The sequence below is a fragment of the Pithys albifrons genome, chromosome 1 (genome assembly GCF_047495875.1).
Source record: "Pithys albifrons albifrons isolate INPA30051 chromosome 1, PitAlb_v1, whole genome shotgun sequence".
NCBI classification, from domain to species: Eukaryota; Metazoa; Chordata; class Aves; order Passeriformes; family Thamnophilidae; genus Pithys; species Pithys albifrons.
Window position 1 is genome coordinate 112219413 of NC_092458.1, and position 12769 is coordinate 112232181.

The 12769-nt window shown below is 41.1% G+C and overlaps 1 protein-coding gene across 3 annotated transcripts in view; it reads left to right on the forward strand.

Moving 5' to 3' along the window:
* The first annotated feature begins 5539 nt into the window (after positions 1-5539).
* Positions 5540-12769, forward strand: part of HTR1F (5-hydroxytryptamine receptor 1F) — a 108186-nt gene continuing 100956 nt past the window's right edge. For all 3 annotated transcript variants that reach the window (XM_071563567.1, XM_071563576.1, XM_071563584.1), the window contains exon 1: positions 5540-5727. The gene's annotated coding sequence lies outside the window, so the exon portion shown is untranslated. The remainder of the gene's footprint in view (positions 5728-12769) is intronic.

Below are 12769 nucleotides of genomic sequence, written 5' to 3' on the forward strand. Positions count from 1 at the left end.
TATCAGATTTTATCCCAAATGTGTAGGTATTTATAGTAAAGTGGAAAATTCAAGAGCAGTGAGGCATCAGTCCCTCAGTCATCATGGGACTCGGTGACAGCTCCTAAAGATGGCTCTGATGTCAAAGTTGGCAGCTGCACTGCAGGTTCAGCAAGCTCCTTCCCACCTCTCCTGTCCATGAAGCCACCCATTGAGCTCCCTCACACTGCTCTGAGGGGGATTTGCCCTTGAGCTAGTCAGGATATGTACAACAGACCAATATCTCAGAAAGGAGCACAAAAAAGTAGAGAGATTTAAAAAAGGGAAGGAGATGGTTAGCTAGAGCTCTTCTAAAAGCAGAGCAGTAAAAATCAAAAAAACATATGTATTTTAATGCCCTGATAAATGTCACTGCAAGGAGGAGCTTCTTCCACAAGACACTGTGGCCCTTGAGATTAAATAGCAACTTTCTATACTTACCTTTCATAAACCCAGTGGGAGTAAATCTTCCAGCAGCACTATCTGCCACATTAATTTCTTACATCTGTTCAAGCTACTTTGTGCTGTGCTTTGTTCTTTGATTATATTCATTCAAGTGTGGTCAGAGCCTCTTCATCAACCCCCAGAAAGCAAATGTGCTGTGTCCGGGGGTGGCTCTGATGGAGGGCATATAGGTGCCCATCCTCACCACAGCTGTAAAAAACTTCACTAAAATTTCCCTTTGTCCCTCAGTCTTAAAGCTGACAGGCAGCAGCAGAATAACACAATAGAGGTTAGGGAAAAAGGAACTATCAGGGAACAACAGAAGCAGCAAATAACAAGTTACAGTGTGTAACAAACAGATTGCTACCACACATTGCTCGTTTTCACAGTGAGGTTTCCTTAGAGGGTGAAGGGGGTGGTCAGCAGGGGGAAACAGGTCCCAGAACTCCCATACTTTCAGGCACCAGCACCTTCGCCCTCACTGGGGATTTTGGTGGCTACCCCCAAAGTCACAGAGGATGGGAATGGGGCAACTTAGGCTGAGCATGACAAGATGCCAGTAGAACAAAGGCTACAAATGTCCTTCACAATTTAATGTCTTTTTCTCTGTGTTGTGACTTTCTGCTACATAACTAAACACTCTTTTCTTAGCGTTATCTTGGTAATGAACAATCCATATTGTTCTCAATCCCTGCTACTAAATATCCTGCTGTAATGCTCAAAACTAAAATGCATTGAAGAAGCCATTGAGAGTGTCTGTACACAGCTAACTTTAAATCCACCCCACTCCAGTCTGTCATAAATACAGTGCCCAAGAAAAACAGTCCTTGGCCAGTGCTCTCTTCACCATGCTATTAAGCTCTTGGAGAAGAAAAGCCTTTATTTTCTCAAACCCATGCCTGGAAAGGAGGAAGTAAGTCAGGAAAAAACTCCAGCATATCAATCTGATTAATCTTCGGATGTGTGGATACAATCCAGAGAGAGAGGAAAGGCATCTGTCAGCAAACCTCAGCCACAAGATTTACCTTAGTGAATGGGAAAGGATGAAGCATCAGGGAACTAAAGCCTCTTAACATCTCTGGAAAGAAACATTCCAGAAAGAAAAAGAACCTGCAGACAAAGGAATGTCATACAGGAAATAGAAATTATTCACTTGATTTACTGCACAAGGAGGATTTACATGTGATGGAAAACCCCAAATCTTTCTGATGTATCAAGTCTATACTGTCGAGAAGGGAGGAGAGTTTACAAATGACAGTGGTTTACAAACAAACTCCAGTCCGTCTTTGACTCCATACTGTTGTGAGGCAGAGTTTGCAGAGAGAGAAAGAGAAAAGCAACCTGGACTTCATGGCTGGATACTGGAATTTCAAACAACATGCTGAACAGAGGGGTCCCTGACCCTCTCTTCTCCAACACCAGCTTTACACACCAGCTCATTATCACCTGCCTGATCAACCCTGGGGAAGGAGAGCTGGGAGGACAGAGGACACCAGCTGGCACACTGAGGGAATAAGTTACTCCTTTAGTCACCCCTCTTCCTGAGGCTCTGAATGTGCTGCAGAGCAGTGCTGCTTTTTTTGATGCCCCGCAAAGGTGATAAATGCAAGCCGCTGGGAAAAGCTGTCTTTTGGAGCTCAGGGTAACTGTGACTCATGCCAATCTTCCATAGCCTCGTTGATGTCTTCAAATCCACTTTGTGGAGAGTTTGTAGTGAAACAGTCAGAAAACCCTCTTGGGGATCTCCTGACCATAAATATCCCTGGAGAATTGCCTCTAAACAAATTTCTGAGATGCTGGTGACTAACTCTGGCAGCTCAAGGAAGAAGCTGGGTCTAACATCATCACTGGTAATTAACTCTGTCAGGAAGCAACAGGTGAAGAATGTAATCTTGAATTCAAGAAACCCAATTATTTCATTGTTTATCTAAAAAAAATATTTCTTTTTGCAACAGGTTGCTCAGAAAGGGACTGAAATGTATGTCACAATAATCAACAGTTTTCTGCATCCATACACCAGCCAGCATGCCATTTTTAAAAATTTTCTTACTTATCATTCAAACAACCCATTGTTATCATTTTGGTGTCATTGTGTCTTGGAGCCTGAGTCCAGGATCAAGACTTTAATGAGGTGAGTGTTGTGCAAAGACAGGGCAAAAAGACAGTCTTAAAAAAAACGAGATATAAGTGTAGGCATTCTTCCTTGAAAAACCCTGTATGCAGCTATTGCCAGTTTGCTGACCTGTTTATTTCTTTCTTTTGTTTTTCTTTTTTTCTTTCTCTTCTTTTTCTTTCTTTCTTTCTTTCTTTCTTTCTTTCTTTCTTTCTTTCTTTCTTTCTTTCTTTCTTTCTTTCTTTCTTTCTTTCTTTCTTTCTTTCTTTCCTTCTTTCTCTCTTTCTTTCTTTCTCTCTTTCTTTCTTTCTCTCTTTCTTTCTTTCTTTCTTTCTTTCTTTCTTTCTTTCTTTCTTTCTTTCTTTCTCTCTTTCTTTTTTTTTCTTTCTTTCTTTCTTTCTTTCTTTCTTTCTTTCTTTCTTTCTTTCTTTCTTTCTTTCTTTCTTTCTTTCTTTCTTTCTTTCTTTCTTTCTTTCTTTCTTTCTTTCTATTAAGTAGCTTTACCTAAACTAATGTAAATGCCACTTAAGCTAAGTAAAACTTCCCCATCGTTGCTTACCTTTGTTTGGCACACACTTTTTCTAAACAGAAGTTTAAAATAATCAAGAAATACTTTTCCATGAGCACAATGGCTGGATGTGCTGTAGAACAATGTGCTGGAGTGACAGAGTGGATATCAAAAGCATAAAGGTGTTTAAAAATTACCTGCATTCTTATAAAAGGATCCCTCAAGGTGATTAGTTACAAAGGCATAGCTAGTGTTTCAAACTTGCATTGCCTAAGCTTCACCAAGATGAGAGGCTGTTCTAGGACAAGGATCTCTCTGTATTTGCCCAGGTCTCATATTCTTTTCCTAAGTACCTGCTGCCAGCTTTCCTCAGAGTGAAAACAATGGACTTAGATAGAAATTCTGCCTGACCCAGTATGACTATTCCAATATAAAAGAACACAACAAAAAATTTAGTCTGAAAAATAAGCTTTAAATTGCTATCTGTTATAATCAAAACAGAAAATCCCTTTCTTGTACCAACAAACCTATTTCTACGAGACACACCAGCTGAACAAGATGCCACTACACTGAGCAGGGCACAATCCGAGGATGAGCCACAGTCTGAAACTAAAAAAACAGACAAAATAGCAATGAGCAAACCCAAAGCAAACACCACAGGAAGCAAGAAGTCCTAAGGAGATGTTTGAAGATGGAGATGAAGAGAGTGCTTACTTCCACTGTGACATCCAATGTCCTTTCACATTCTTTTGGGAATTACTAGGTACTTTCTACCACTATCAATGTCACTGAAGCAGTTTCATCTAGGAGGAAATATTTTTAAAGGTTTATAGACACTGCAGAACAATAACATGCTAAAATGTCAGTTCTAGAGAGGGACTTTCACATTCCTCTTAGACTGAATACAATGGCATTGATATAAAGCCAGATGCAACACAGGTTGATCATAAATAATTGACCCTTACTGGTCAGGAGCAATGGACAGAGTAGAACTGTTTTGCTATTATTTCTGCTATTTCTAAGGTCACTTGTGTTATAATTCATCAATTCGAATAATGGCAAGTGACACATGTAATTGGTAGCCGAGGGAGGAGACGATATTCACCAGTGCCAAAACCTGCAAAAGAAAAGTGTTCAGCTGATATAAAACTGGAACTTAAAAAGCCTGAAGAAGATAAGTCCTGAGAAACCACTTCAGAATCTGGCAGGCACCAAATGGCCTGGGCAGACTGCATCTAATTAGACTGATGAAGCCTTCTATCTATAAAGGGTTTCCTTTGCCTTTTGTAATAAACCATGTTGTAAATTAACTTCTAGTACTTCGAACTCTTTCAAGCTTTTGTGAAATAAAGGTTTGTAATGGTGTGTAGGGACTGATTTCATTGAAATGCATTTTGGGTTGCTTCAAAAACAAAAACTTGTATAAATAGAGGTCCAACCAAACAACAAGCATCATGAGCTAAAGGAAAGGGCACTGACTACCACATGAATTACTTGGTACTGAGCTAAAATGTGTATCACAGAAGTGAACTGCAAACAGCATGCAAAGGGGAGCCTCAAAGCACTGCTTGCAGAGGGGTTGTCTGTGTGGTATTCAGCCTTCTCAGACTATGGGCTAGAAGTAACCACTGAGACCTGTTGAGTGTGGAGGCCAGTGGTGAATGTCAAGAAGGAGAGAAAAGACACTGAGTAGGTCTGCAACTATTTGGTTCCAAAGAACCTGGGGCTCAGCACAGGGACAGCAGGTCAGTTACCTCCCAGGCATGTCTAAGCCCCTCAGTAAGGTGTCAATCACTTCACAATCTGCTGGTCCAAATACAGGACTCTGACAGCTGCGCTTTTCCTCTGCAGAACTAAGCACATATTTTCCACCTCTGCATCACTTCACACGCACCCTGGCACCTCTTTCTCACAGCGCGGTCATAACATTTTGGAGGAGGTTGAGGATTTCCTCCACTAGCACGCACTTCCGAAGCTCCAAAATCCGATATAAACCAGATGCTTAAAACAGATCTTCCCCATCAGGCAAAGACTGAGAAGAAGACGACGAGGCAGCAGCACCCTTTCCACCCAATTTAGGGTACACCAGGGTCCTCCACCACCAACCCAGAGGACTCGCATGGCTCCTCCCAGTCCGCGTCCGGCTCGGGGAGCCGGAGAGGGGCACAAGCGTAGGGCAGCCCCCGCAAAGCGCGGCAGCCGCTGTCCGCACATCGCGCCGGAGCGGCGGGTCCGCGCATCTCCGGGCATCTCCCGAGAGGCGCGGGCAGCGCGGGCGGAGCACCGCCGGGCATCATCCCGGCGCCCGCCCCCGGCAGCGCCCGCCCCGCCCCGGCGGCTCCCGCGAGTTGCGGGGCGGCGGAGGAGCGTCGGGGCTGCTCCGCGGGGCAGGGGAGCCCTCGGGGCGGCGCCGGAGTTTGCCCACCCGGCTGCCGCCTCCCCGCCCCTCACCGCGTTTTCTTATTTTTGGCTGCTGCGGAGGGAAACGCTTCGCTCCCCGCGCCGGAGCCGGAGGTGGATGCGTATGGACGAGTCCTCGTGAAAGCAGCTCCCGACGTTTCCCACTCCAAAAAAAACCAAAAAAAAACCAAAACCAAAAAAACAAACAAACCCAAACAAACCACCCACTTGGACAATTAAAACGGTAAATCTAGCTAACTTTTCATTATATTGCTTGCTGTGTGCTTATATATTGGATATTGCTTATATAGATATTTGTGGCTTATCTGGCTTCATTTCGTCATTCTTTAGTTTGCGTTAATTAGCTTTATCTTGTGCTGTCGGAGAACTTGAAATACGGTTTGCAACAGAGGAAGACTCGGTTTCTGCTTTTGCCTAAAGTTGCACTGAGGAATGAAAACCTTCCTAGTTCATACCAGCCTTGCAAATATGTTCATAGGTTTTATCGACCTGAACATAGATGAGATTTCCTGTGGCAGCATCCCTTTGAGTTTGTTTGTTCTTTAGTTTAATTTTTGCCGATGCCAGTACAGCAAAGATGTGTGTATGATACACACATGCAATCCCATATGTCGATTAATTTTGTATGCTGGCATTCACATCTGAAATTCCAAGTAGGCTTTGAATCTCTTTAGTTTATGATGTTAACAAGTGGACTGTCTTCTGTTTTCATCCTAATTCAACTTGAGGATTCTGCCAAGAGGTTACTCAAGCCAAATCAGATGGTATTTCTTAGCTCTGTAATTATTCGGTTTCCTTTCAGTGATAGAATTATGCTGTGATTTGTGCAGTTCACGCAATTTGTACAGCTTCATAATCCAAAGGGCTTTTGTTTGTGAGGTTATTAGTTTTATGCAGTTACTGTATCAGTTGGATGCTTTGTGAGACTGGGTAACTCCAGGTTTTCTGTACAGTCTGAAAACCAACTTTAGGGGATTATATGTCTTTGCTTTGTTAGATACTATAAATCTACAGACATTTATGCTGTCTACTACAACTATTCTTCATCTTAGAGTACTAATTATTCTAGCAGACATTTACCTAAGGGAAATAAAAATGAAAGATCAGTCAATAAAAAATAGTGCATAGAGAAAAGACTGTTCTGTTCTCATAAAATAAGAAAAACATGGAGTATACATGGTTGGAAAAAATTACTGACCAGAACTTTACTGTAAAATATGAGCTAAACTTCCGATTCTGACTTGAGAAAAACTTCGCTCAGTGTAGCTTCATTGCTCTTCAGTGATTTTTTTTTGGCTTCTGAGAAAGGAAGGAAACCATGTATTGATCTACCTACCACACATGTATGTGCATATTCACCTGCACAGGCACACACACCAACCTGATACTGTCCAAGCACAAGACTTGAGATTTGAGTTTTTTAGCCACAGAGGACTACAAACAATGCAAGGGAAAGCAAAGAAAAGGAGGAGAGATTTACAATATTTGCTGTTGGGCACATATTTTAGGGACCTTACCTTGGAAACTGGTCTCGGTAGTCAAAGCAGAGAGACAGAACCCCACGTGCTCTTCAAAGTGCCTGGCATGTGTTTCTGCTCTGAACTGCTGCTTGCTGTGATGACATCTCTAAATTAATCTTTGAAAACTTATATTCATCCACCATTTATCTTGTTACTCTTGAAAATGGGATAAAAATGTGTATTTGTTGGTTATTTTCAGTCTGCTAAATACCAAGATCTGTTGACCCAAGAGAAAAGCATTTTGCTTAGGGGGTACAAAAAATCTTTGCTCATGAGCATACAAAGTGCTGTGTGCTGACACTGCACACTTCACTTTTTGCAGTGTTGAATAAAGCAGGAATATAGAAGTAGGAAGCATTGTTTCCCCTGCATATAGGACATGAAGGGTTAAGTCACTGGTCAGTAGCACTGCTCAAAGCATTAGTATCTCCAAGGAATATTACTTTCTGAACACTGAAAAAAAGGTGACAATTGCATCAGGTTGCTTTAAGGTACTGTAAGTACATTGCTCTTGCTACCTCTGCCTCTTCAGAATCACCATTCACACCTTTCTCTTTGGGTTGTTTTCTGCCAAGTCCAGATTTCTGCCAAGCCTGTCATAAATATCTGAAAGTTTCTTTTTTTCTTTTTTTTTTTTTGATTGTGGATACTGAAGCACTTCAAGTGTCAAAGGGGAAAAGGTAATTCGCTCCAAGCCGTTGTAAAATGTTAATACAATAAATAAACTTTGGTTAGTCAGAAATCCCACTGTCATAAGAAGAGATTAATCAAGTCACTGATGGTTGAGTTGTTTGGTTTTTTTTTCATTTTTACCAGAAGTTTTGGACTCTACAGCTCTTACTGCCTTCAGTGAAACCTGCAGAGAAGCAAGTTTCCCTGCATATTTCCTCCTCCTCCTCCTTCCTTCCTTCCCTCCCCTCTGTGAGCTCCAAATTACCTGTTTTTTCATCCAGCAGCAAATGAAAGGGCTAATAGAATACACTCAGGTAGGAGGGACTCACTCCTTGTAGACTATGACTTTTCAATACCAAGATTCCTCTTGAGATGGGGTTACAGACAAAAAGTACTCCTGTTGCACAGGGAGTCTCTCAGGTGCTGATGGCATTTAGTGTTAATTCCACATCTGAGGATGACATACCATTATTTGAGAATTTGAAAGAGCATAAGTGATTGAAATTCAGATATTTTTAATAACTTGCTAATGCACAACTGTTAGAACTGTGAGAACTGAATTTATTGGATCTGAAAGAGTAACATGTTTTTGCCCCAATTTCCTCTAAGGGATTAATTGGAAAAAGCCTTGTATGCTGCCAGGTTCAGTGGCTTGCCCTAGTAAGAGCCTCTCACCCAGAAACGGGGGGGGGGGGGGGGGGGAAGGCATAGCTTCAAAATTACAAGAACAAATTACTTTAAGACAGCTTTAGTAGTTGAAATCAGTTTTTATACCTTTGTCTTTTAAATGACTAATCTCTATCTGTGGGTGTCCATTTAACCTGTGATATAACTTTAGAAACTGCTGGAGGCAATTTGTACTTTAGGATCTCAAGTGATTAATGTTAGGTACACAATATAATGCTTTTCAGTATTTGATGGGTTGTATCTCTCATCTTTGGATGCCTTTTCCTTCATTTTAATGTTACATTCTCACCTACAGGGTAATTTCTGAGCACAAACAAGGGTTACAGACTCCCTAATTCAAGCTTTAACTGTTATGGCATTTTTATACAAATGCTCATTTACTTTGTCATACCATTTAGCAAAAAGGATCAATGTGATCCATTACTCTGCAACTATTGCGTGAAAAAAAGTGATTCTATGAAAAATATGTCCCCTGGCTATATTTTTTTGTGAACTAATTATGTATGTCAGACATAATGTTGCCCTCTGCTACTATGCTATGTTTCCAAATGTGATAGAGTTGGACAATTATCAATCTAAGAACAAAACAAAGTATTTTTTCATTTGGCATTTGATGTCTATGGTGGGCAAGTTGCTCCAGGCAGAGAAACGTGTCCTTCAGTGTATACACTCCACATTTTAATTAAAACCAAGGCACATTTCAGAAAATGTTGGGAATGTATATTATATATATTGAATTTCAAGTGTTATTTTCTTAATGGTTCATCTTACAAATTAATGATGGACTAAGAGAATGGAATAAGAGAGTGGTCATTTCCTGCACTCTGTGTCCTCAGTTCTCCTGCAGTTCCTGGAGGAAGAAAAGCACATGGGAGTGCAGACCTAGGCATCCTAAGAATTGATTAAAAACTTTTGAATTTCCCTTGCCTACACTAAGAGTGCATCACATGGTAATTTGGGAGGCTTGCTTGGAAATGAAAGAGCTATGAAACTGTGTTTTGACTCTGAGCTGTGGGTTTGCAGGTTTTCTGTAGGGGAGAGGCAGACAGCCTGAACCTAAAGGCAGGAGCACTAGTTTTAAATAGGCACCACTGCTTGGTCTACCACGAAGCATCAGCTGCTCAGCACCACAAAACCCCAACTTAAGGACTCCCACATCATTGGCTTCTTCAAAAAATGAGGGGATTTGAAAAACTCTACCAACATATGAGCAAGTAGCCTCGTTGACTGTGTTTAAGTATTGTTTCTTCTTGTCAAAATGCAAGCTAAGTTTTGAAAGTTTTGATTGACAAGCACCCCCAAGCTTAAGATAAGGCTTTCCAAAGTGATAAAATGGCTGCCTAAATTAATTTTCTTGCTTGCTTTTTTCATAGAATTTTGTGCCTAATTCCTTGTATTTTGTAAGAAACCATTACTACACCGTTAAATGGCAATGTTCCTTTTCAGGCTTTGACTGATTTGTGTTGATGGTGCAAAAAGAATGGTTTGATAGCAAAAACACCCAAAAAGAATCATCCAGTGAGCTGGCTCATGTACAAACACAGAAGTTATGCCTTAAGTGCTAAACTTTCTAAAAGTCATTCTCTGCCCCAGGGAATGTTGGATTGCATTGTGATAATCCTGCTAATAAGCTGTCTACGAGGTACAAAGAGAGGCTGAGGTGACCCAGCTACCCACTTGTGTATATAAGTAGGTGTGAGTGCTTATATGCACATGTACACAAATACACATACTAATTTCATGGAAGCCAATATGGAGTTCATAAAAATGAACAATATATTGCAATGAACTATGAAGGAACATTGGCAATTTGACTTGGTGGAGAAAGAGGAAAGGAAAGCAGAAACAAAAACTTAAGAACCACAAAAAATGTCGGATCCAGTATGTAGATTTTTGACAGAGTAGATTAAAAACAGCTGTAACTGGCTACCTTACCCAGAGAAGCTGCTGCTTATGCAGTAATGAGAGATGATTATAATTTGATGGAATTCTTCCAAAAAGTAGTTTTTATCTATTGAAGCGTGGTTTCACTTGACAGCTTCTTCTGACTTGAGGAGGACTTCTGAACTCTGCTACTGCAAGTCAAAACCAGAAATATGACAATTTTAGAAATTTTTGACCTTCAAAATAGAATTTGAGAGCACTGAATTACTATACCTGTAACTGTGTAGTCCTGTCTGCAGTAAAAATTTTGGTCAAAAAGGCAACAATAAGATTCCTCTTCCTCCTTTTTCACAGCAGTGGAAATAAAAGTTTGCTTTAATCAAGTTTCATTCCTTTTCCCACTTTCTTCCTAAAGCTGTCTGTAGCTGGTTTCTGCAGCAGCTGAATGAGTGGAGCAGAACAGTTGGCTTGGGTCTTTTCATGGACAGGAATGCCAAATGTTCTCTGCTTATTGCTCCCTACCTCTGATAGAGGACACGATGTTCAGTGAATCACTCCTATGGTCAGCAGCATAACATGACTTCAGCATTACTTTGCATCTTACCTCCTTCCTCTTTCTCCCAGTCCCACCATTCTCCTTGCCTCACAGCAGCAAGGTTTCAGGCAGACCATCTTCCCTCATCCTCTGCTGGTTGAGTTTCCTGGGGTTTGACTTTCTGGATTGCTGCTGATTGCACTCAGATGGAAGCACTGACACTGCCCTGATTGGAAAACTTTCTGTGTGGGCAGCAAAAATCATTGTGGCTGTTGCTTCTCCCAGAATCCAGTGTTCATGACACTTACTGTAGGGCTGCTGTGATATTTGTGAAACAAGTATTTTCCAGTTTAAGTGCAGATGATTTCTTTGTGTTTAACTGCATTTGTTAGTCTCCAGATGCATACATTTGGGCCATAATTGGATCATTTGCTGAAGAAAAGTGATCCTTCCTCTGGGATAAAAGAAACGTTCCTCTCTTTTTACCTAGCACTGTTTATTTGATAGCATTAAATCCATTCAGTTTATTTGTGCTAAGCATAAGACTATGTCTAAATTCAATACAGGGAAAAAAGTAGCTATCAATACTCATTTTCTTATCCTTAGCTGTGTTCCAGATTATAAAAGATCAGCCTGGCTTGGAGAAACCACTGCAGTAGGCAGTGATGGAGCCCACGGAGTACAAGTATGGTTCGCTGAGTCACTGACAAGACTAGAGTGCTCTGAAACCAAAAGGGAAAACTGAAACGGAGAGGTCTATGATCAAAAGATGATCTCTGGGAGAGAATTCAGGCCATGGTTTATTGGTAATTCAAGCACTAGAGGATGTGGGCAAATTTGGACCACATCTGTATTGCTTACAGAGGCAACTCAATCAGTTATCATAGTTTCTTCCTCCAACTGGTGTTATAATAAATCCTAGTAAATACAGCAAAAGCTTCTAACATTGCCACAGACACAAAGCAATAAATGTGTCTTGGGTGAAAGTACTACGAGGAATATGTTTCACTGTCTGGAAAACTTTATCAGAAAATAGGTCTTAATAGCTCATTGTAACAATTATTGTCAAGTTATAAAGCTTACACACTTGTGGTTGTTCAGGAGACACTCACAGGTATCATGTAATGTTCTAATTAACAGTTTAATACTAATTAGTGTTTAATTATTCATTGACAGTTGAGCCTAGGGAATAACCTGTACACTTCTAAGTGTGCAGGTGATAAAAAGTCGAGGGGGAATGCAAATGGGTGGAACAATTGACCTGGAATTAAAGGTTGTTTTAAGAAATGAAGGTGAATAGAATGAGCAGAAATGACTGACCAGGCAGAGATGTACATCTCAATGTATGTCAGCAACCTCATGGAGCTGATTCATGTACAGATGATGTAACCATTGGATCTTTCTTGAAAAACTGCTCTCTGGCCATCCACATCCTGAACCTGGACACGTGGGGGCAGAGAGAGCAGGGCTGCTCTGCAAGTGGGAATGTGCTGGGAACTGAGGTGAACCCACATGGGCACTGACTCACTGAGGGGCACAGCCAAGCACAGGCAGACATAGCCAAGTGCCAGTTACAGGACCCAGTGACAGTCCCCGGACAGGGAGGGGAAGAACCAGGGCCAGGGGCCACTCAAGGGAGCAGCCAGGAGCAAAAAATGACATTGAAGTTATTTAATGACATAAGAAAAATTCAAAGGTACCAGAGAAAACAAGCAAATAATATAATTATCCTCTCAAGAAAACAGGGAAGCTAAACTTCAGAAGTCTAATAGCATTTTGGTCTTTGTAAAAGATGCATTTAAGGCTGTTGATGCCTTTCCTAGGGAAATGACTTCCATCTTGTCCTCTCTAACAGTTGTATCTACATAAACAATCTTCTGTATTGGGCTTGCCCAGCATAATGGCATCATTACCATCTCTTTTGCACAAAGATTTCTTACATGAGGGTCATAAATCAAGCTCATTCA